This window comes from Cervus elaphus, chromosome 30 (assembly GCF_910594005.1).
Source record: "Cervus elaphus chromosome 30, mCerEla1.1, whole genome shotgun sequence".
NCBI classification, from domain to species: Eukaryota; Metazoa; Chordata; class Mammalia; order Artiodactyla; family Cervidae; genus Cervus; species Cervus elaphus.
In genome coordinates, this window is record NC_057844.1 from 85245742 (window position 1) to 85269305 (window position 23564).

Below are 23564 nucleotides of genomic sequence, written 5' to 3' on the forward strand. Positions count from 1 at the left end.
GGGCCAGGCTAAAGGGGGATGCTCGCGCCCGGCCTCACGTGCCGGGTCCGCCTCGGGAGTCGGGAGTCGGACAGAGGAAGGGGGCGCCCCACGGGAAAAGGCAGCGGCTTTGCCCCTTAGTTTCGTAACAGCACGCGGGGCTTCGGAAGTGAAGTTTGGGAGCTTTTCCCCGAGAGTAACCAATCGGAGCCGAGGCCGGCCGTGGGGCTTCCCGGAGTCCTCGCTGGCTGTGGCCGCCACCAGGCGGGGGTGGCAGAGGGGAGGCCGGTTTGGTTTCGCGGCAGCCGAGGGGAGCCCTGGGCGGAGGGGGTGCGCCGGGCAGAAGGAAGCGGCCTGGTCTCCGACAGCCCCGCCCCCGGCCCCGCGCGCACGCGGTCTGTCACAGGTTGCAGGAGTGGCGCGCTCTGAGGTTTCCGCTAGAAGGGGGACCGGCTGTGGGAGCACTTATGGCCTAGGAATTCCCTTAGTCAGTGTTCACGTTCACGAGCTTTCTTGTTCACCCAAGGGGAACGTTGAAAGAGTACTTCCCCCGATTCCACTCACCAAGGAGGCCTCGAGGGTCGGGGAGCTCCCCCGGGGAGGGCAGTGAGCCTTCCAGTTAAGTGGGGGAACTTCTCTGAGATTCTGGTAAGAGGCCCGGAGGGCTTCCCGTGGGAAAGGCCCCGCCCCTCCCCTAAGGGTTCTCGAGTTCAGATGACAACGTGAGTGCGCTCACTCCGGGCCACCTTCCTGTCTGCAGTAGTAAGTTCTGGAGAAGCTGGTGCCAGTTGACACAAGGTCAGCAGAGCTGTTAGAGAAACCCTCCATGGATGCGGACACTAATCAGTGCAATCGCGGGAGGGTGGAGGCCCTGCTGACCCAGGGTGCTCTTGCTGACTTCCCAGTCAGTTTCTGTTCTCGGACTCTGAGACTTGTGATGGAGAGGAGAGCCGGCCCAGGAGCACCGACACAATCTACCCAGGAGAGAGAGAGGGAGGGCGGGAGGGAGGGAGGGCCTCCCCCTCCCCCCCACCCCCTCCTCCTCCTCCTCCCATCAAGGCCCTCTGCCTGGAGGATCTTTCCTCCCCCGCTGTTCCTGACCCCTTCATCCTCGGAGTCAGGCGGACATAGTTCCAATGTTTGCGCTTTTGTCTCCTCCAGGTCTTCAGCTGTCTGGTGTCACATCAACGTGTATAAATGTTGGTGTCGTTTACATGCTTGTCTCCCCCTTGCTGTGATGTGTGTGTGGTGATCAGTCCCATCAGTCATGTCCGACCCTTTGGGACCCCATGGACTGCAGCCCGCCAGGCTGCTCTGTCTGTGGGATTCTCCAGGCAAGAATACTGGAGTGGGTTGCCATGCCCTCCTCCAGGAGATCTTCCCCACCCGGGAATCAAACCTGCATCTCCTCCATTGCAGGCGGATTCTTTACCACTGAGCCACCAGGAAAGCCCCTTGCTGTGATGTTAGACTTAAGAAATCAAATTATCCTTCAAGCTTGACTGTTAAATATTCTTCAGTGAACTTTTCCAGCATATGCATTACTTGGTGATGTCCCTGGAATCCAGTTATGGGATACTATTATTATTTCTATGTTTCTCATTCCACAGCTTTTTTTAAACAGTCTGATCATTTGACTACTTCACCATATTCACATAGAAAGCCATTCATTTTTATGATATTAAGCTCATGTCTATGTTATTAAACTAATTTGGCTTTTTCCAGAAACAGCCAGTCTGTTTGCTTATGATTGGATTATGTTTCAATATGTGGGAATTAATTATATTTCCTTATACTGGAGGGGAAAAAAGACTCTGGGATTGAGTATTCATATTTCTTTGTGATTTCCGTATGTGACTTATTCTATAAGTACAAATAAGTCATATCCTGTTCCCGTCTTGTGGTCACAGAGTCAGAATTTCTAGGACAGAGAAACCTTTTCATGATGATGCCTGAGGGTTGCCAAAGATAAAGGAGTCCTTGGAAACCGTTGCTAGGGTATTTTATTCTGGGTTACTTCCAGAGAGGTGGAGTAGGCGAGTGAAGGAGATAATTCTGTTCCAGGTTAGGCCAGGTATTTCCAAAGCTGGCATCACTGGTTGTGAGCCTGGATGCATGTAAGCCATGTAGAGATGTGCTGAACTCAGAAATGGCGAAGTCCTTCTGTGCTGTGAGCTTTTAAAAAAAAATGTTCAAGTGGATGGAGAGCTAGTGTTACCTCCTTAGGAGGGATGTGAGGGGAGACATCCAGTTTCAGAGTCTCTGGGTGCCCACCTGGGTTGGACCTGGCCTGCCCATGTTGAGGCCAGATCTCCCTGGGCTGGTGGTTTGCTTTCTCTGCCTCAGTTTCCTCGTCTAAGAATGAATAGCAGTCCCCATTCCAGAGGATTGTCACGAGGATTAAATGCGCTAACACAGGCCAGGACTAAGGGTGGTGCCCGGCGCTGTGAAGGTGCTTAGCACCCATGTCACTGATAGCTGTTAGCAAAGCTCTGTCCCTGGTGACTGGCCAGGAGAAGGCAAGTACCTCCCTGGGTCACCTGCTGGTCAGGATGGGCATCCTGCTCTGGGCAGTGTGTGAGTTCAGAGGGGACTTGGGGCATCTGGACACAAGGGTGCTGAAGACCGCAGGCCCAGCGAAGTCTGCCATGACGTCTACTTGCAGAATGACCGCTTGGCATGATGCTGCTCCCCTTCCTCTCCGCACCTCACTGCCGGGAGGTCTGACTGTGACGCTCACTTCATTGTGTCTCTGGACTTTGTTTTCAATACTTCAGCCTGGATACCTGCTTGTCCAGGCTTCTGCTTATCTCTGTCTCACAATTTTCGCTTTCTGGGGTATTTCTTACCTTTTAATTTTAAGATGGGCAAAACTTCCTTAATGAGAGTAGATCTGTTTTTGAAACAAACAGTTACATTATTTTTCTGCATAAGGAAAAAAATGAATGCTTGTCCCTGGAGAACCTCAAGCATGGCTGTATTAGAATGCTCTGAACCTTCTAAGAAATTCACTGCTTATCTGCATGCGTGTGGGGCTGCTCCTGGTTTGTTTTTTTTTGATCACCAAATGGCTTGTGCCGTGGACGACATTCATCTGATGAGTCTTCGTTTTAAAGCTTTAAATGCCGCCTGACTTCCTAAGGCCGCTTCTGATGGCACCCTGGGGCCTCCTGCGGTTCAGCCCCGGGGGTGGGGGTGGGGTTCCACACCCCTGGACGCGGAGGTGGGACACCTGGACCACCCCAGGCCTTCAGGTGCTTGAAGTTGGTGACCCCTGAGGCAGGCCGGCCCCGCCTGCCGAGTGTTCAGTGTTCCTACACGCCTTTCAAAGCAATCTGCCTGATGTATAATTTAACCCCTGTGTCCTGGCTATTAAGTTAGATTCCTTCCATTGTCTGCCTGTTAGGGACAAGTCATCCTTACGTGCTTTTCTTCCCTGCTTGAGGGCAGATTTAATAACCCCGGGGGAGGGGAGGGAGTGTAGCTGACTGGGTTTTGCTGCAGAATTTCTAGGGGCGAGCACGCCGACCTCAGTCTGCAGTTGCCTGAAACGGCTTGGAAGCCCCTGAGCTGCCGTTGGCTCCATGGGGAGGCCTCCGTTTACGGCTGTGCTGGGCGCCGGAGCCTGGACACGCGCTGTCCCTCGTGTGGGGCAGTCAGAGTACAGATCCCCAGGTTCCAGACTCACAAATGCTTTTTTAACCAAGTTAAATGCAGGCAGAAATGCTATTTATTTGCAAGGAAAATCAATAAAAAGCCATTTTTACAGCCATAGAAATTCAACAAGCTTGAACAAGGGATTGCCTTTGCTTGGATTCTTGTATATGAAAAAAAAAAACCAAATAGTTGTTTGTGGAGGTCAAAGTTCAGCAGCAGAGGCTCACAGGTGCGGGTGGAGACCTGGGCCGGGCCTTTGACTATGAGACCTTGAGCATCTTCCCGCTTGAAAGGGACCCCCTTGATGTGGTTTCCTGGGGGGGAGCACCGCCAGGATCGGGGGGCGACTGGGGTGCCCTGCGGCCCGGGGGGTGCCCTGTCAAGGCTGTGACGCCCCTGGCAGCCCCAGCTCCTCCGCGGGCTGCGGCCCCTTCGGCCTCCCCGAGTGGACCGTGTGGGGGGTGCTGGCCGCCCCCGGCCCTGGTGGTGAACGGCGGTCCCGGGGAGGATGCCCACCCTGCGGGTGCTCTCGGGGCCCTCCTGGCTTGGGGCGGGTGACCTGGTCTGGAAAGCTGCAGCTGTGTCCCGGGGCCCCCGCCCACCCCCCTCTCTGGGTGAGCCAGCAGCACCGCCCTTCTGCAGCGGCATCACCAGTCCCCGTGGCGCTCCGTCGTGCCTTTAAGTCCCCCCCGTGGCCCCGCGTCCCCTGCTGTGTCCCCACGACTGTGTCCTCCGGAGACTCCCAGACCTGCCTCCTTCCTCCCGCAGCCCGTGGGCGCTCAGCCCGAGGCGGCCCGCTGGCCCTTTCTGCCCTCACCCCCGACCTCAGCCACACACAGGGTCTCTGCCCGACACCAGGTGAGGTCGTGGGAGGCCAGACAAGGCGAGAAAGGTTGATGGTGGGGCCGAGCAGGGAGGGGCAGCTCATGCTCAGAAAACCTGACCTCCTTGATGGTTTTCCGGGAGAGTCGTGTAAAGGCAGAATGTGGGGGTCGGGGCCACAGGGCGTGTGACCTTCTGATGGTCCGGTGACTGGCGACAGGGTGTTGCTCTGGAATCTGCTCAGCCCTGTGACCTTCCTCCACCTGGGTGGGGTCTTAGTTCAGCAGAAGGATTCAAAACTTGCTACGGGTGAGCCTCCAGGGGCACCAGGACAGGCCCCAGGCTGCGCTGTTTCCTGACCACCCCTCCCTGGTCTCTGCACCACCACCCCCCCCCACCTGGCTCCTGAATCTGCCCTTTGGTACTTCAGGGAAGGTCACTGGGGCGGAAACAGTTTTCCTTCAGATTAGAAGCAGAAAGGGATGCAGAAAGGATTTGTAGCCCAAGGGCCCCAGAAGTTCCTTCTGGGCTTTGTAGGCGCGTGGCCTGCGTCTTGTGTTCCCTGATCCAGGTGGGAGGCAGGGAGGCCCGGGGTGCTGTCCGAGTGTCCGAGCGCCCCGGGGCTGGGGGCTGCGGGCCTCTGAGCGGCGATGTCTGGCGGGTGGGTCCAGGCAGAGAGGGGGCTGAGCCGGCCCTTTGCTCAGGTCAGCCGGGGACCTGAGGCTGGCGCCCTCTCCTCCCCGTCAGCGCCCTGCTGGGAGGCATGGGGTGCCCCCACGGCCATGGCCGCAGACCCCCGCTGGGGCTGGGACAGCTCGTGAACCTCTATCCAGCGGTCAGTTCTGCCTCTCACCACGACTGTTGATAAGACCCCCGAAGATGCGCCCTTGGGTGCTTCTGAGGACCTGAATGGGTTAATGACAGGCCTTGAAAGTCTTGTTGAGGCCACTTCACACTTTCGGAGTCTCCTTCCCTGGGATGTTTCTCAGAACAGTGAGGAGGAGGCCAGGGAGGTGTGTGGTCCCGCCCCTCACATGATAAAACAGTCACCTCCCCAGGGTTGCCGCCCACAGCCCCCTCACCTCTGGAGGGGCCTCCTGACCCCGGGAGCTTCCCCCACGCTGTCTAGGGCTCTTTCTGTCCATCACAGCTGATCCTCTGCCCATCGGACCCCCAAGACTTGCCCCCTCTTTCCTCGCATCCACCCCTCTGACCCCCACCCAGAAAGGACCCTCTCCTGGGGTCTGGTTATGAAGGAGCATTCTTAGCTGGTCCCCTGGGGATCCTGGAGCACAGAGTGCAGAGCCTTTGGCTCTGGGCAAGGGGAACGGTGGGGGGAGCTTCCCAGTGCCGCTAGGCTCCTGAAGGTGTGCCCGCCCTGTGAACGCTGAGAACCTTGTCTGAAAACGCAGGAGGGGAACCGGCCCTCTGATATGGTCACGTCAGTCACTCTGTGGCTTCAGAACTCCCTGAGTTTATGGCCAACATTTAAAGGCGGGTGAATGTGTCCCAGGGGGTAAAGATTCCGCCTGATAACACAGGAGACGCAAGAAGATTCCCTGGAGGAGGAAATGGCAACCCACTGCAATATCCTTGCCTGGGAAATCCCCTGGACAGAGGACTGGTGGGCTACAGTCCTTGGGGTCACAAAGAGTCGACACGCCTGAGCGACTGAACACAATTGTCAGCAAGTGTCCAGATTCCTCCACTGTTTCAAGAAAGGTGTGACCTGGCCGTCCGGCGCCGGGTGGCTGCCCTTCACGGAGGGCTCAGCGCCCTGCCCCCCGGCTGCCCTGCCCCCCCCAACCCCTGTCCACCAAGGGTCCAGGCTCCTCCAGTTGGGGTGGACCCCTGAGCCCAAAGCAAGCTCCATCCGCCGGCCGGTCGGTTAGAAGGCACCCGGTGACTGGCCGTCGGGAGCAGAGCCTGGGCCCCGCGTCCCCTGGTGTGTGTGTGCTGACGCTGGGTGGGGGGCGCACCACAGTCCAGCAGTGGCCCCGGCCAGGTCTCGCTCACGCTGCGTGTGGACCAGGAGAAGACCCGCCACGGGCCGGGTCGGGAGAGTGCTCTGGGCTCCTGCCATTACCGTTCCCCCTGTCACCTGGGCGTAGGCCAGGCCTGAGTTGGGGAGCGCTGTGGGCGAGTTAATCGTTAGCTGCCTCTTCCAACCAACCCCGCACATACTTTTCCCACCTTTTTAAGTGGAGACGGAGGAAACGCACTGCCTCCGAGCCCCTCCTCTCGACGAGGAGCGTGCCGGTGACCTTCACATGGACGTGCCCCGCTGTCCTGCCGTCTGGGTGCCTCTCAGTCACCCTCTCAGGGTAAAGCTCGTCCAGATGGATCCATTTCCAAGTTCTCGCTCTGCAAATGTTTAACCACCTCCCACCCTCCTGAGTTTCTGTGGGCAAGCTGTTTCCCATTTCTCTGTGGTTTTTGTTTTGCCTTTGGTGGGTTTCAGAGTCCGCGCACCCCCGGGGGTGTCTGACATGTAGGCGGTGGAAGGAGCCAGTTTTCCTGGGGGACAGCCGTGTGTCCGCGTCATCTGGCCACAGTCTGCCCCCACACGACGCACCGGCTGGCCACAGCTGTCAAGGGAGGCTGCACCGTCTGCCGCGCGTGTTTTGCGGGTAAAACATGTTAACCAAGGTGGGTGGCCGCGGGCAAGACGCTGGTGACTTCCGGTCACTTTGCTTCTGCCGTGCTGACCCCGGCACCTGGCTCGCGGGCTCTGTGATGGGGCGAGGCCAGGGTCCCTGGCACCTCGTCGGGACTCACAAGGCCAGCTTCTTTCCCTCCCCTCTTACCTTCTGGGGGAGGCCTGCGTCTGTTCCTGGAGCCCCTCCCATCCCGGCCTGGGTGTGGCTGCGGGCGCCCAGGAGCCAGTGGCCTAGGAGGATGCGGAGGCTGCCGGTGAGTTCCCGCGGGGCTCATGGACGCTCCTGCGAACGCGGCAGACAGGGGCCTGGGTCATCCAGCCCGCTGCTCTCGGCCGTGCCCCGGGGTAGCCCGCCACCCCTCCACCCCCACCGTCCGCATGGGGTGAGGGGCTCCCCTTCCACGTGGACGCCGGGCCTTTGCTTTGCCCACCCAGTGTCCTTCCTCCTGCACGCCTCTGTCCTGGTCTGAGGACAGAGGCCCGCCTGAGACGCGTCGTGTCAACACACGTCTGGTCGTTGAGGACATGGAGGCCGAGAATGTGGCTGAGGAAGGCGGCGTCCTCGTGGTGAAAAGCTGGCATCGATTCCGGGGTGGTTCTAAGATGCTCGTGGCGGGTCCATGAACCTCGGTGGTGGTGTGTTTAAGCGCCGGCATCTAAAATACGAAGCCGCGACAGGTCCGTGCCTGTCCTGGTGCGGGGCTGGGGCCGCAGCGAGGCTCGGGACTGCAAGTGCAGCCTTCTCCTGCCCTCGGGCGGCTGCTCCTGGGGAGGCGGGCAGAGCGAGTGGTCTCTGTCCCTCGTCCTGCGAGGACATGGTCCCATCAGGGAAGATGCCACCCTCACACTCGCGTTTCATCTCCCCTGCTTCCCCGGGTCCCGTCTCCAGCCGCAATCACAGTGGGGGTTAGGGGTTCACTGTGTGCGTTCAGGGGACACACTTCCGTTTGTGGCTGAATACAGAGAGAGAACTGCAAAGGACGCAGTTTGAAAAAGTGCATTGTCTGTTGACTGTTTTATCAAACAAAAGGAAGTGTTCCCCAGAATTTGGGGGGACTAACAGAGTAAGCATGCAGCAAGAACGGTCACTCTTCCGGGCTGTGGAGCGGGTTTCAGCTGTCGTCAGCGCCGACAGACCACGTTGCCCTCGATCCGAGCCCTGATCCGTCACGGTCCTGTGTGTTCCTGTCTTTCTCTTTTCTTTTTTCCCTGTGGGAGGCTTGGTTTTTTCAGTCTTCTAACTTCATTGAGGCTTTCAATGGCTAAGTCAGAGATCGCTCTTGGTAAATGTCACACTGCACTTGAAAATACGTGGGTTATTTTAAAGTATATTTTGCTATTGATGGCTCACATAATTCCACAGTGATAAGAGAACAGACTCTGTATGATTTTGACACCTTTAGCCAGTGAAATTTTTGCACCTGGGTTTATGTTCCCATCCCTGGAGGAGGAAACGACAACCCACTCCAGTATTCTTGCCCGGAGAACGCCGTGGACGGAGGAGCCTGGCGGTACAGTCCGTGGGGTCACAGAGAGTCGGACGCGACTGGGCATGCATTAGCCCTAGCTGGGAGGCTCAGTAGGAGAGTGGTGGTTGGTGTCAAGTGTCGTCTGGGTCTGTTAGGACTAAATCCGCAGCGTCTGTCTCGTTGACGTGACAGATGTCCCCCACGTAACTGGATTGGGTGGAGGGGGCTGGGGAGCGGCCGGTCCCCGAGTCAATGGGATCTGGTTTAGGCAGTGTGCTGTTGGCTTGCTCTGTGCAGGGCCGCATCTTCACCTCCAGCAGAATCGGAGCGGGGTGGCTGGAAGGTGACCCCGGGCTGCTGCTGGGGTGACAGGGACGTGACTTCTCTGTGGGCCGGGGACGCAGGGTCACCCTGCCGCCCACGCGTCCTGGGCTTTCGAGGTGACCTGAGCGTTCCCGGGCCAGTGCTGTGGATCTTTCCTTCTTAGGTTTGCCTGTAATCACAGCCTGGTTCTCTCTCATTAAAAACCTGCTCAGGCTGGTACACACCCGTGTTGGAAAACACCCTGATATGGCGGGGAGCTGGCACGGCCTCTGTGGTGCTGGGGGCTGGCCCCGTCTGTCTGATGCCAGGGCTCTCGGCAAAGCTGCAGGACCCGGGGTGGGGGGCGCCCCGCTCTGTCTTCTCTGAACTGTCCGTGCAGTTGATGGAATCCGCCCCACAAGATCAAGTTTATTTCTGGGCCGTGTGTGTCTGCCTCTGCCCTGGGTGTCGGTCTTGCTCCCTCCCACCTGCACCCTCCCTGCTCCGGACAGACCCCGCTGTCCTGTCCGGGAAGGAGGCGGCCAGCCTGGCTGGCTGTTACGTAATCTCCCTCCTTCAGAGAAAAGAGGATTTCCTCCAGCCTATTTTCAGCAAAGGATTAGGGACAATGAAGTTCTGCCATGGGAGCGTCATCTGGATTTCTGTGTGATTTTTCAGGAGGGCCTCCGTGTCCTGCCCAGAAAACATGAGTTTTTAAATCATGGACTTAAAAGTTATTATTCCCTGGAACAAAGTCATGGGGCGATTATTGGTGCAGGAGATGAATGATCTGAGGGTAAGGCAGGCCTGGATTTGTCCGTCCCTTTCAGGTAAAGGATCTGAAATGGACGGACAACTTACATGCACGTGGAGTAATATAACTTCCCTTTTCTCTTTAGGAAGGGTTTGGAAATAGTCGTTTTGATGTGAATCACATAGATAAGCCATTAAAGTCCTAGATAACCTTGAGGTATGTCCGCCCGCGCACTTTTTTGACTTGGGGATGCATCTGAAGGCAGCATGTGTTAGAAAGCTGGGGTAACCATCCTGTGGTTAGACTCTGCCTATGTCCTCACTTCTGATGTTGTCTAGCTCTTCTCACTGTTTTTCTGAACCGTGGAAACTCGTGACATTAAAGCTCGGGTGGGGGGCAAGCCTGGCAGATTCTAGCAGGGGGAGGCGTACCACGATCTCAGCGCACACTGGGTGCTCAGCGTCGCTATTCACAGATATCTGTTGACACTCCCTGTATGCACAGGGGATGCCGTGGGGGGCAAAATGCACAAATGCCCAACGGCCCTGGAGACGGCATTTTGGTTGTAGACAGCAAATAGGCACGCAGTAGGCTGGCTGAGTGTCAGGAAGGGCTGTGGATGAAAAGGAGACGGGAATGGGGTCAGAATGGGGGGCAGGGGGAAAGAAGGGGAGGTGACAGGAGCCAGGTCTGGGGGGACGACATGGCCCCGGGCCCCGGAATCAGAGGGCTGGGGTTCCAGGTCTGGGGAGACGGGGTGGCCCTGGGCCCAGGAAACACAGGGCTGGGGGTCCAGTTCTGGGGGGGATGGGGTGGCTCCGGGCCCTGAAACACAGGGCTGAGGTCCAGGTCTGGGGCACGGGGTGGCTCCGGGCCTGGGAATCACAGGACTGGGGGAGTCCAGGTCTGGGGCACAGGGTGGCCCCGGAATCACAGGACTGGGGGTCCAGGTCTGGGGGGTATGGGGTGGCTCCATGCCCCGGAATCACAGGGCTGGGGGTCCAGGTCTGGGTGGGATGGGGTGGCTCCAGGCCCCGGAATCACAGGGCTGGGTGTCAAGGTATGGGGCACGGGGTGGCTCTGGGGCCTGGAATCACAGGGCTGGGGGTCCAAGTCTAGGGGACAGGGTGGCTCTGGGCCCCAGAATCACAGGGCTGGGGGTCCAGGTCTGGGGGCACAGGGTGGCCCTGGGCCCAGGAATCACAGGGCTGGGGGTCCAGGTCTGGGGGGACCGGGTGGCTCTGGGCCCGGGAATCACAGGACTGGGGGGTCCAGGTCTGAGGGCATGGGGTGGCCCCGGAATCACAGGGCTGAGGGTCCAGGTCTAGGGGGGTGGGGTGGCTCTGGGCCCGGGAATCACAGGACTGGGGGAGTCCAGGTCTGGGGGCACAGGGTGGCCCCAGAATCACAGGGCTGGGGGTCCAGGTCTGGGGGCACGGGGTGGCCCTGGGCCCGGAAATCACAGGGCTGGGGGTCCATGGAGGCCAGAGGCCAGCCCAGCGCAGCGGTCCGCGGTGGGCGGTAGGGGCGGTGTGACAGATGGGGGGTCACTGTCGCTGTAATCAGTAGGGCCACGTGGCCACCCCGAAAATCTCATTGCTTAAAACATGGAGTATGTATGTTACCTTTGATAAAGGTTAAAATTTGGTTTAAAATTATAAAGCACAAGAAACTGTACTCAATATTCTGTAAGGACCTGGATGGGAAAGAATGTTAAAAAGAGTGGCTGTGTGTGTGTATAACAGACTCACTTTGCTGTACTCTTGAAACTAACACAATATTGTAAGTCAACTGTATACTCCAATAAAAGCTCAAAAAAAGGAATTACATGGCCGAAGAGGAAGATGTGACGTAATAAATTAGGATGGTTGTAACATTACAAAGATGCATTGACCTATTGAATGAATGTACGGTAGATTGGTTTATGGGCAGTTTTTTTTTTTTACACAAGATTTACCATTTTAACCATTTCCAAATAGGCATATAATATAATCCATTGGCTTTAAGTTACATTTGCATAGTTATCATCACCATCCATTTCTAAAACTTTTTCATCTTCCCAAACAGAAACTGATTTATGGGCAGTTTATTTATTTTTTTTTATGGGCAGTTTTAAGTAGTTTATTCAACACTTTATATTGTACATCTTGCTTTTTTGGAAGCATTTTTTTTTTAATCAATGAAAAAGACCTTATCAGAGTCATGGGAAGACTTATTGAAACCTAAGCAGTGATTAAATTTTAATGGAAAATGTACCCTTGGCAAGAGGGTTTTTTTCTTTTTTCTTTTAAATAATTGGTGATGGCAAGCTTTATTAAAATTTAAATACTTGAATGTGAGGATTCATTTGGCTTTATGTTTTGCTTAATATGTGTTTGTTTAGAGCAGCCTGGGTGGTGATTATTGCTTCAGAGAAGAAAACTCAATACTTGTCATAAAACAAGTAATTCTGTAATGAGACAGAATATCTCATAACTAAAAGTTGTATCTAGTTGGCAGTACTCTCAAATAATATAGCTCATAATGATGTTTGTTTAATGGTGTTAGAAAGCCACATGCCTTTCTCCTGAGTGCATTGATAAGAAATAGGAATTTAGTGCTTTATGAGAAATTTTCTTCCAGAAACTACAGTCTGTTGATTGTTTGGATCAGATAAATTTTCTGTTTTGAGTTAATCTATAATGTTTATTCTTTTACTATCTAAAAAAAATGATTAAGAAATAGGTGAAACTTAAATTTGAGGAATTTTTTTCTGTAAAATTGTTGGGTCTGTGACAAGCAGTTTTCTGTTATTTCTGCTCCAAAGGTGATAGATTTTTTTGTTGTTATTAAATTGAAATAATTGTTTGATTTCATAAATTGCTGTGTCACTTTTTAGAGAGCGGTGTGGTTTCAAAAGCAGGAAGTCCAGTTCTTATTAAGTACTTAATTTATTTAACAAGAAACTTCGTTGTAAAGTTGAACACTTCTGTCTCTTTGACAGTGTGGCTCGTTAAAAACCGCGGCTGTCACCAGCAGGTGAGGTGCCCTGCTGGGGCGTCGTGGTCCTCCGCAGAGCTGACCGAAAAGTAACGATGAGAGAGTTCGGCGCGTGTCCCCGGCGAGCTCCGGCGTCGCCTTCCTGAAGACGGCCGCGTGGCCTCTCTCAGCCGTTACCCGCCAGTCGCAGGGGCGTCAGGCCTGGGGGCGCGGCCTCTCTCAGGGCGTCAGGCCTGGGGGCGTGGCCTCTCTCAGGGCGTCAGGCCTGGGGGCGTGGCCTCTCTCAGCCGTTACCCGCGCGTCGCAGGGGCGTCAGGTCTGAGGGATGGTGGACGTGCGTCCGCACAGAGGCCTGCCCCTCGCCGGGACGCGGGGGCGGGCCGGCGCTGGTCTCTCTGTTTTTTGGCCCAGCCTCGCCACAGGCGAGTCAGGTGCCTTCGGGCACTTTGTCAGCTGATGACTGACTTCCCGCCTGGGGCCGGGGAAAGAGCAGTTTGGTTCACGTCTTGACCTGGATGAAGGCTGCAGCCCACGTGGCCCCCGGCAGGTCCTGTGGTAACCTGAGCTGCCCGCGGCCGCCTCCCTGGGCTCGCTGGCCCTGTGTGGACGGGGCCGTGGGGGGCACTGGGGGCTTGGGGCATAGACTCCAGCCTGTCACCCGCCCAGCGTCCAGCGTGTTCATCCCGGCCACGGGTTGACCCGCTCTAGACCTGTAGCCAGCGAGGTGTTGAGACTTTCTGCACAGACGTGCAGGCCCGGGAAGTGACGGTCCAGGCGCTGGCCTCGGGACCCTTCTGCAAAGCCACCTTCTCAGTAGATCCTGGATTCTGGTTTCTAGGCCAGGACGAGACCTCCAGCGTGTAAAATCCACATGTCACTCTGTGGCCAGGGACGCTGTCCACACACCCCTGGAGTCCATGTCCTCATTCATGAGCGTGGTTCACACGTACACACACACACACACACACACGTACACACACACACACACACACACACACACACACACACACACACCCCTCTCCAGCAGGTGGAGTAAACGGGAAGGCAGGTGCAGCGCCCCCAGAGGACGAGTTGTGGTTGGGGGATAGACGGAGCTCTGGGGCCCAGCCCCTGTCTGGGGGTGGTGCGGGGGCCCCCTGGCCCCTGGGCGACGGCCTCTGCTGTCTCAGGGTGGTTCTCACCCCTGGGATCTGTGGCCAGCGTCCTCTGTGCGGATGGGGCACCAGGTACCCTTTGAATGGAAGGGGCGCTGGAGGGGGTGGCTCTCGGGCGGCCAGCAGGGTCCACAGGAGAGGACTCGTGGTGAAGGCCAGCTGTCAGGCCGGGGCCGGACGAGGCCCAGCGTCTGCTCCCCGCTGCCGTCGCTGCCGCTCCGGGGGTCTCGGGTGCCCTGGCCCCCCTTCCTGCACTCCCGGGCAGTGCTGCGTGAGTGGTGCTGGCGAGCGGCAGAGCTCAGCGGGGTGGGTGGAGAGCCCACCTGCCCTTATATCCGCTGGACAGAACCACAGGCAGGCCCTCCGGGGCCCGGGGCCGAACCTGCGCCCAGAAAGGGCTCAGTTCAGCAGTTCAGTCACTCATGTCTAATTCTTCGCGACCCCATGGACCACAGCATGCCAGGCCTCCCTGTCCATCACCAACTCCCGAAGTTTCCCCAAACTCATGTCCATGAAGTCGGTGATTGCATCTAACCATCTCATCCTCTGTTGTCCCCTTCTTCTCCTGCCTTCAGTTTTTCCCAGCGTCAGGGTCTTTTCGAATGAGTCGGCTCTTTGCATCAGATGGCCAAAGGATTTGAGCTTCAGCTTCAGTATCAGTCCTTTCGATGAACACTCAGGACTGATCTCCTTTAGGATGGACTGGTTGGATCTCCTTGCAGTCCAAGGGACTCTCAAGAGTCTTCTCCAACACCACAGTTCAAAAGCATCAATTTTTCGGCGCTCAGCTTTCTTCACAGTACAACTCTTACACATGCATACATGCCCTCTGGAAAAACCATAGCCTTGACTAGACGGACCTTTGTTGGCAAAGTAATGTCTCTGCTTTTTAATGTGCTATCTAGGTTGGTCATAACTTTCCTTCCAAGGAGTAAGCGTCTTTTAATTTCATGGCTGCAGTCACCATCTGTAGTGATTTTGGAGCCCAGAAAAATAAAGTCAGCCACTGTTTCCACTGTTTTCCCATCTGTTCGCCATGAAGTGATGGGACCGGATGCCATGATCTTAGTTTTCTGAATGTTGGCTTTAAGCCAGCTTTTTCACTCTCCTCTTTCACTTTCATCAAGAGGCTCTTTAGTTCTTCACTTTCTGCCATAAGGGTGGTGTCATCTGCATATCTGAGGTTATTGATATTTCTCCCAGCAGTCTTGATTCCAGCTTGTGCTTCCTCCAGTGCAGAGTTTCTCATGGTGTACTCTGCATATAACTTAAATAAGCAGGGTGACATGTACAGTCTTGACGTACTCCTTTTCCTATTTGGAGCCAGTCTGTTCCATGTCCAGTTCTAACTGTTGCTTCCTGACCTGTATAAAGGGTTCTCAGGAGGCAGGTCAGGTGATCTGGTATTCCCATCTCTTTGAGAATTTTCCACTGTTTATTGTGATCCATACAGTCAAGGGCTTTGGCATAGTCAAGAAAGCAGAAATAGATGTTTTTCTGGAACTTTCTTGATTTTTCAATGATCCAGCGAATGTTGGCAATTTGATCTCTGGTTCCTCTGCCTTTTCTAAAACCAGGTTGAACATCTGGAAGTTCACAGTTCACGTAGTGCTGAAGCCTGGCTTGGAGAATTTTGAGCATTACTTTACTAGTGTGTGAGATGAGTGCAATTGTGCGGTAGTTTGAGCATTCTTTGGCATTGCCTTTCTTAGGGATTGGAATGAAAACTGACTTTTCCAGTCCTGTGGCCACTGCTGAGTTTTCCAAATTAGCTGGCATATTGAGTGCAGCACTTTCACAGCATCATCTTTTAAGATTTGAAATAGCTCAACTGGAATTCCATCATTCCACTAGCTTTGTTCATAGTGGTGCTTCCTAAGGCCCACTTGACTTCACATTCCAGGATGTCTGGCTCTAGGTGAGTGATCACACCATTGTGATTATCTGGAAATGGGTGGTTTTCTGGCAGCCGCTCCCGGAACCCAGAGCCCAGATAGACCTACCATTGTCGTGTGTTTGAATATCCAAACAAGACACCTTTGGTTGCTGTGAACAGAGGTGTGAATGTTTAAAACAAGTTCAGTTGGATTTCTGTGGACTTGGGATAGTTGTAAATTCATCTACAGGTATTACATAAGAGAGTCCACAAAGCTCTCTGGGTCTTTGTGGAATGATTTTTTTTTTTTAATTTCCTGGTTCTTATGGATGTAAGAATTCGTGTTATTGAGCACATTCAGAAAGGAGCGTGAGCCGTGTGAATGGCGGTGTTGAATCTTACATGATCTTGTGGGTTTCTGATTCTTGTTTAAGCTGTGGCTTCTTAAGGCTGCAGTTGTTCCAGGCAGAATGGAAATTTTATTCCCATTTTGTTTGTGGGAAGATCACATTCTGGCCATTTAATCTTCTCTTGACAGCTAACTGTTGATAAGGAAGAAAGGAAACCAGATACCAGCTTGGGTGTCCCCAGTTGCAGACAGGGAGGCCAGGAATGCAGCCTCCAGTGGATGCCGAGGCCGGCGGCTGGGGACCAGGTGGGTCGCTGAGCGGAGGGCTCTGGTCCCTCTGTCCCCCCGCCACCCCACCCCGGGGCTTCTGCTGTCCTGCCACTCTCCGTGCCCCACCCGCCCTTCCTCCTGCGAGACAGGCTGGGTCTCCTCTCTCCCCCCTTCTGCCCTCATGCCGGATCTTCAGGGGGCACCTTCTGGGTTCCGCCAGAGATGTCCCCATCTCAGCTGGAGGAGATGCCAGTGGCGCTTCTCTGGCCCCTCGGAGGACCCCCAGCCCTTCCCCTAAGTCCCTGCGGGGAGGGGGTGATGGGAGGAAGGAGCAGAGGGGCTGGCCTGGCTCCCCTTCCAGACCACCCTCCTCTTTCTGCTTCAGAAGGGGCTGCATGGGGGAAGCGTGAAAGAGCAGAAACCGTAGTTTCGAGAAAGGCGGCCGGGGCACCTGCCTGAGCCCCTTGCCTTCTGGGCTCAGGTCCATGGACACACAAGCCTGGGCTTGGCACCCTGCACGGGGGTGGTGGGCCTGGAGCGACTTGGGGGCTCAGGCTGTTCTGAGAGTGGGGAAGTGTGAGCTCTCTGCTGCAGCTTCCACAGGAACGGGGACCAAGAGCCGAAAGCAGAGATCCTCCTGCTCACGGAGAGGTTTTTCCAAGCCTTAGAGAGCAGAATGAGCAGGACAGAATGTCAGGTGCAAATTATGGCCTCACCTGCAAGCTGGTGAAATAGGTCCGTGACATTTCACAGCTCGAAGAATCATTTTTCCTCCTGAGTCATATCCTATTTTATTTCAGAATGCACGACTGGGCTCACAGCAGGCAGGGCTGCCCCATCACACGGTCTAGGTGGGTCGTGGCCCAGGAGGAGCTGCGGGTTTCTCTGGAAAACACAGTTTTAGAAAACATTTTAACAACCACACGGACTTGGGTTGAGAGTAACTGTCCCCAGGTTGCAGCCTCACGCTGCTGAGCGGTGCAGACCTGCTGTGTGTTTCAGCTGTCGGTGTGAGCCAGATGGTGTGTGCATCACAAGTGTCACTGTGCTACCGAAGTGTTTACAGGTCCGGGGCTGGTTTGTTAATTCATTTTCAGCTTCTCTGTACTGCTTGTAATGGCAAACCTATTTCCTGAAATATCTGATGGTACTGAATTTCCTAACTAGTGGTGGTAGGTGAGAAAACAGGACATGTTATAAACCGTCCTTAAAAGTTGAAACCTATGTGTGCGTTAGAACAGGGCTGCCCGAATCCTACTCCCTGCATGAGACCCTCCTTGCCTGTCTCTATTTTCACCTTTTCTGTAAGAAGCACTCATTGCTTTGCTGTTGGAAAAGGGCATAAAAGCAATGGAAATAATGAAAGCATCTGGATGATTTTTTTTTTTTGCAGCTTTAAGAATGTTAATTTTCAACTAATGATGTTCATTCTGTTTTTTATTTTTGCTGATAAAATTTTATTTGTTAGCCAACTCGAACTAAACTTTTCCAGTTAACAGTTTTATAACTTTACATACGGTCTGCACAACTAACCAAAAATACAGCTGCAAGTGTCCTTTGAAATCTCAGGGGTGACGGCAGCCTTCAGCGGGGTCCCACCTTCAAACTGTGTGTGCTGGACTCTGGGGAGCGGGGAGTCGGAGGAAGAGGAGCCCCCCGATTAGGTTCTTGGAACCTTCTCCAAGGAGATTGTCTGGGGACCCTCTCGTGGGCTTTGAGTTAGCACTTAGCCCTCGAGCACAGGTGGATCAAGGGCCAGTGTTTTAGAACAGGGTAGAATATTAAGGGACGAGGGAGCTTAAAACATTGCTGTTGGTTTTAACAGAAAAGGCTTTCATTGACAGCCCAAGCCTGACCTGACTACACGTGTGCCGTGACTGAACACTGTGGGCTGCATCTTGTCACGTGGTTGGCAGGGCCCACAGGCCGTGTGGCCAAGGTCCGTCCTCCTGATGCATCAGGTAATTCAGTGATCCTCTGCTCCAGGTGTTTAAACTTGCAGAGAGGCAATTTGAAAACCCAAATAAATATAAAAGTCTGTCCTTAATTGTTTTAAGTATAAAATTTCCCCATTTATTACTTTGTCTTGAAACATTATTAAAATGTCAAAGATTAACATGTAGGCTGTGGGAATAATCTTATTTATTCTTGATGCAGAATAAATATTTCCATTCCATCTTTAGGAATTTGCCTCAGGAACTCATGGTCTAAGTGTGCAAAGATGATCATATTAAAATGTTCCCTCGTTTTATAGTAACTATAAGTGGAGGATAGTCTTTAAAAGTTGTTAATCACTGTGTTATGCACCCATAACTTATATAATATTGTATAGCAATACTTCAAAATAAAACAAAAATAAAATATTCCCTGCAGCTTTGTTGACGGTAGTAAAGAAAGCAACTTCACTCTGTGAACCGGTAGATTACTGACAGTTTGTGCAAAGGAATACAATGCAGACTTTTAGAGAGAGGGTGTAGATTTTAGGCTTAGTGATGTGAAAAGAAGTTTATACTGTATTAGGTGAAAAAAACATATTACAAACTGTGCAAATGACATGATCCTATTTTTAATATATATGCCTTTTTATGGATTCGTATAAATACATGCATAGAAAAGAAATGTGGAAAAGTATACAAAGAAATGTTAGCTAGTGATTACCTCTGGATGTCAAGGTTGTGGGTTATGGTTATTTTCATCTGTTTGTCTGTCTTGTGCTAAAAAGTTTTATACTGATCATGTATTGCTTTTGTAATCTTAAGAAAAGTATAAAGCTTTTGCCATTAAGGCGAGTTAAAACAAGCAGCAGAGCTCACTCAGGACACTTTCTGTTACTACTGAGAGGAGACACTTGGCGGGAGGCGAGAGGTCCTGGCGTGACCAGGAGATGAGCTTGCTGCCCGTGTGGGCGGGGCCTCCTGCTGCTGCTTCGTGGTCTGATAAAGAGGGACCGTTTACCGTCCTGGGGGGGACCAGCAGAGAGGCAGGTGCAGGCCGTGAGTGAGAACCCCCCCTCCGCCCCCTACCCCCTGACCTGCACAGCCCAGGGGCACCGTGGCCCACGGCTGCTGCAGAATGTAAATCCATTCTGACCTGAGGGCACAGACCGAAGGCAGTGTGAGCTGAGAACGTGCGTGCAGGGGAGCTGATAAGACGGCGGCCTCAGGGAAGCCGGTTAGCTGTGGTCAGGCACACTCTCAGGGTCCCCTGTCTCCAGACCCTCCCCAGAGGCTGTTGCCCAGTGTTAGGCCCGTGTGAGCAGAGGAAGGAGTCTGTGTCCCGAGCGCCCCTGGAGAGCGGCCCCTCCCCGAGAGGAGCTGCGGGCTGGCCTTCCGGGGCAGGTCTGACTCAGTTCGGTTCAGTGGTCCTGGGCGATGTGACCCGCAGTCTGGAATGCAGGGAACAGTCGGGGAAGTAAGTGATGGTGGCAGACAGCTGTGACCTGCCCCCCGCCCCAGACCGCAGCGTCCTGAGCCTGGACCCCAGGCCTCTGACGCCCAGGACGCCAGGTTACAGGTGCCACTTAGGACGAAAAGTGTGTCGTGGCTGAGGTATGACCCCAGTTTTCAAGTGAGGAGCAGGGGCAGAGACTGGCTGCACCCCCAGGTCACACATCTGGAGCCACACCTGGGGAGCGAGTTCTGAGCCGGTTCCCCGACCCCAGGGGGTCCTGACCCGGGGTCAGTGCAGACCCCCGCGGGTCAGGGCTCAGGGCCGAGGTGGCACCAGGCCCGGGGACAGCTGCTGTGGGTGCCATCCTCACCACCCACAGGTTCCAGCGTTTACCTGTGTGTTAGAAAGTCGCTCAGTCATGTCCGACTCTTTGCGACCCCATGGGCTTTACAGTCCATGGAACTCTCCAGGCCAGAATACTGGAGTGGGTAGCCGTTCCTTTCTCCAGGGGATCTTCCCAACCCAGGGAATGAACCCAGGTCTCCCACACTGCAGGTGGATTCCATACCAGCTGAGCCACCAGGGAAGCCCCGAGAGACTCCCAAACTCACTGCAAAAGTGCGGCCTGCACAATTCCAGTTTTTGTAAAAGATACAGCTCTGCCCCAGGCCGTGGGAGCCGCGTCTGGAGGCCTGGGAGGGGCTCAGGCTTTCTGCCCAGTCCCGAGGGGTCCCTCCCTGCCCTGAGGGGCCGGGAAACTGCCTGGGCCGCCCCCTGGGGTCTCTGAGCCCAGCACCCACCCCAGCTCCCCAGAGGTCGGCACTGCGGTGGGGACTCCAGCCTCGTCCTTGGTGTGGCCAGCCCCGCCGTCAAGGCCCACCTGAGTCCCCTCGGGAGGGGAGGCTGAGTAAGAGGACACTCCCCGCCCAGGAAATTCCAGGGCTTCTGAAGCGCATGAGCCTGGACAGAGGAGCCCGCCGGAATCCGCCTCCGTGGGTTTGTTTCCAGAACCCTCCGCCCTCCTCTCCCCACCTCCCCTCTGGCTTCCGGCCGCCCGCATCCTTCTGTCCTTCTCCTGCCACACCTGCTGCTCCTGCCCCCGCGTGGTGTCCAGGCGGCATCTGGTCAGCGCCCTGTGGTCGGTCAGGGCCCTTCCCTGCCGGCTGGCCGAACCGCTCCTGGTGGAGAGCTTGGCCTCCACCCCTCTTCCACCCTCGGGAGTCCGCACTCAGCCTGTTTCAGGACCTCAGACACGAGGTGCGGGCAGTTTTCTCCTCGGCATGAAGTTAGGACGCAGGGAGGCACTGGTGAAGGAGCTCAGACACAGGAATTAGGTCTGGGCCCAGTTCGTGGGGGTGGAGGTGGGCTCCCTCACTCAGCCAGCCTGTTCTCCGGCCCTGCAGGGCGTTCCAGAATGCAGCCTGGTCCTGACTCTGCCCACGCAGTCAGGTCCCGGGAGGACACCCTCTGCTCCAGCCCCGAGTCCAGGCCTCCTGACCCTCCAGCTACAGCCAGAGGCCCCCACGCCCCCTCCTCGGCTCCAGTTAGATTGCTGGAGCGCTCAAAGGGCTCAGAACCCTTTGTCATAAAAGTGCACAGCTCAGTGTGACGGAGCAAGGGCTGTGAGCCTGCCGCACAGTCACCCGGACTCAGGGAGCAGGTGTCTGCAGCCAAGTCCGCACTTTCTGCAGGTGCCAGGCTGGGGGACAAGCCTCAGATCCACTCTTGGGTGCGGAGGTGGGGTTCTTTTAGGGGAAGAACAGGGAGACTGGGATAAGCCATCATCTAGAAAGCAGAAACATTGCTTAATCTCAGTTCTGGGGGTCAGGATGTCCCTGGTTTAGGATTCTTGGGTCAGGTGGTCCTGGCCTGGGGGCCTGTTTACTCGTCTCGCCCTGGAGAGACAGCCTGGCTGTTCAGGTGATGGTCTGTGATGGCGGTGTTTGTCCATTAGCAGCGTTATCAGCGGCAGCCATCTCAGCCACCCAACCCTGCGGATGGGCACTCGTGAGCACAGAACTGAGGTCAGAGGGCATGAGATGGAAGAACGTTCCGGATGGAGAGGTGATCCGTGAGCTCAGTAAGGGAACGAGGTTGCATTAGGAAGAGCCGGGTGGAAGAGGCGGGCAGAGTGAGGCGTGCGAGGGGCGGGTGTGGGGTCCAACCACCGGTGTCCGCACCTCCGCCTGCTCACCTGACACCAGCCGGCAAGTTCTCCAAGCCCCCGCCTTTGGGGTTTCTGTGGAGGCCTGAGGTTGGGAAATCTTACGGAAAACTTTGGGCACATTGTAAAGTTTCATTTAATTGACATCTTTAAAACTCTTGCATGCTGACTATGAATTCTCTAAGATAGCTCAGTGTCGTAGGTGGTGGTGGTGTGGTTTACTCGGTTGTGTCCAACTCTGCGACCCCACGACTGCAGCACGCCAGGCCTGCCTGTCCATCACCAACTCCTGGAGATTACTCAAACCCATGTCCATCGAGTCAGTGATGCCATCCAACCATCTCATCCTCTGTCATCCCCTTCTCCTCCTGCCTTCAATCTTTCCCTGCATCAGGGTGGTCAGCAGCGAGTTCTGTGGTCTTCATGTGCAGGGTCCTAGATGCCTCCCGGAGCCCCGGGTCGGGGGGAGAGGCGTCGATGGGGGTGTCCGGGCGGCAGGTCTCTCCTGATGTTGGCGAGCATCCTTGGAGCAGGGTCAGCCTCAGCAGGCTCCACGCCGGTCCCATGATTGAAGGGTGACATCCATGCACTTATCCTCGAGGGAGGTGGGAATCGGCGCCTCACACATCACTGTGTCTCTGTGATAAAGTAGCAGGCGGGGACGTGGAGGGTGGACGCAGAAAAGACACAGGCGCCCTGTGCCAGTGGTGGGGTGGGGGTTGCAGAGGGGGTTATAGAGGTGGGCTCCCAGGGAGAAGGCGGCTGGGGCCCCCACACCAGACCTTGGAGCCGGAGAGGGTGGGGGGCGGGGTGGTCCCTGGGTATGCCGCGTCGCCCACCACAGGCACCGACGGGGTATCCCTGCTGCAGTGGAGCCTGCCGCCGTCGGGAGGGGGTCTGCCCTTCCCGTCCTAGCCTGTCGGCCGGGGTGCATCTGTGCTGTGTGTAACTGGCGCCCTCCCCAGGCTCCTGCAGGTGAGCGGGGTGGGGGGGTGCCTGTTAGGACCCCCAGACCGTCTGACCCGTCTGCTGGTGCACAGGCTTTATTCGGAGGAATGCTCACTTGAACATCTTTAAGTTAGAACAAATTCGGACTTATCGCTCAAACAGCACGAACACTTTGCGTAAAACAAGAACAAACACAAAACTTTTTAAAAAGCCATGTGCCGCGCTGAGTCTCCCGGAGCCTCTCACGGCCCCTTCCCTCCCGTGTTCTTCTGTGTCTCTGCTCAGCCTCTTCTGCCCTCGGTGTTCAAACGAGAGAAAACCCAGCACTGGCACGGCTGTTTTATGGGCTCATCTGCCTTAGCCCGATTAGCGTTTCTGTTTGATTCTGGAGGCAGGTGCTGAGGTGATGGACACACGAGTGCCCGTTATCAGTGAGACCAGGAGTGCTGCAGAGGCGTCCCTGTTTCCTCCTAAAACGCGCCGAGTCTGACGGCCTTCCTGTGCCGGCCGGGGGTGAAGATGCCTCGCTTTCACCGCAGGGGCGCGAGTTCGGTCCCTGGTTAGGGATCTACGATCCCAAACGCTGTGTGGTGCAGCCAGAAAAACTAACAAATTAAAAAGTGTGTTGTCTGTGCATGCAGAGCAGACTTTATAAGATCTGAGTACTACATTATGTACGTCCAGACTGGACTGAAATAGGTTTGTCTTCAAGGAATTTGTAATAACTGAAAGTTGAAGATGAAAGTAGAATTTCTTGTCTTTGTTTTTAACGTGCAGACGAAAACCTGGGC

At 55.2% G+C, this 23564-nt stretch overlaps 1 protein-coding gene across 1 annotated transcript in view; it reads left to right on the forward strand.

Annotated features, from left to right (window-relative positions):
* The window catches only part of ATP11A (ATPase phospholipid transporting 11A), a 104045-nt gene that overhangs the window by 626 nt on the left and 79855 nt on the right, over positions 1-23564 (forward strand). The window lies entirely within an intron of this gene.